The 548-nt window shown below is 51.6% G+C and overlaps 1 protein-coding gene across 1 annotated transcript in view; it reads right to left on the reverse strand.

Moving 5' to 3' along the window:
* Positions 1–548, reverse strand: part of LOC119581961 (ceramide synthase 5-like) — a gene marked incomplete at its 3' end in the record, with an annotated part of 60065 nt that overhangs the window by 45983 nt on the left and 13534 nt on the right.

Here is a 548-nt window from a genome sequence, read left to right on the forward strand (position 1 = left end):
GTACACACCCAAAGTGTGCACTTGTATTCCGGCCTTTTTCATAGTACCCATAAACAAAATCCCTGCCGCCGCCACAAGGCTCTGCCACGGACCATTCGCGCTGCCTCGCCGCACTCCGTAAGGGCTGCGCTGCTCCTACCCCCAGCAGGACCCGGGGCGGACGAGCGCACGGACGTGTTGCAGCCACCTCATCTCTGGCGCAGTCCGTGTCCGCATCGGCGTCCTATTCCGCATTCCGAATCCACCTTCCAATTTACTCCGCGTTCGAATATATTTACCTTTCTCTCTCATTTTATTCTCTTTCTCTCTTCTCGGACCCTGTCTTCTCCTCGCGTTATCATATCATGCGCTGCCAGTTTTTAGGTCTCCTGGCCCAATCGTCATGGTTTTCCGATAATGGCTAATGTTAACACATTCACTCGGCTCATTCCTGGCGCGCGTGGCCTCAAAGTAGACTTGCACTCTGACGCGCACATTCCCTGACGGAAGTTTAGGCAGGTAGATACATTGAAAGAGAATATGAAAAAAAAAAGAGAAAAAGAGCAAAA

This window comes from Penaeus monodon, chromosome 15, assembly GCF_015228065.2.
Source record: "Penaeus monodon isolate SGIC_2016 chromosome 15, NSTDA_Pmon_1, whole genome shotgun sequence".
Taxonomy (NCBI): Eukaryota; Metazoa; Arthropoda; class Malacostraca; order Decapoda; family Penaeidae; genus Penaeus; species Penaeus monodon.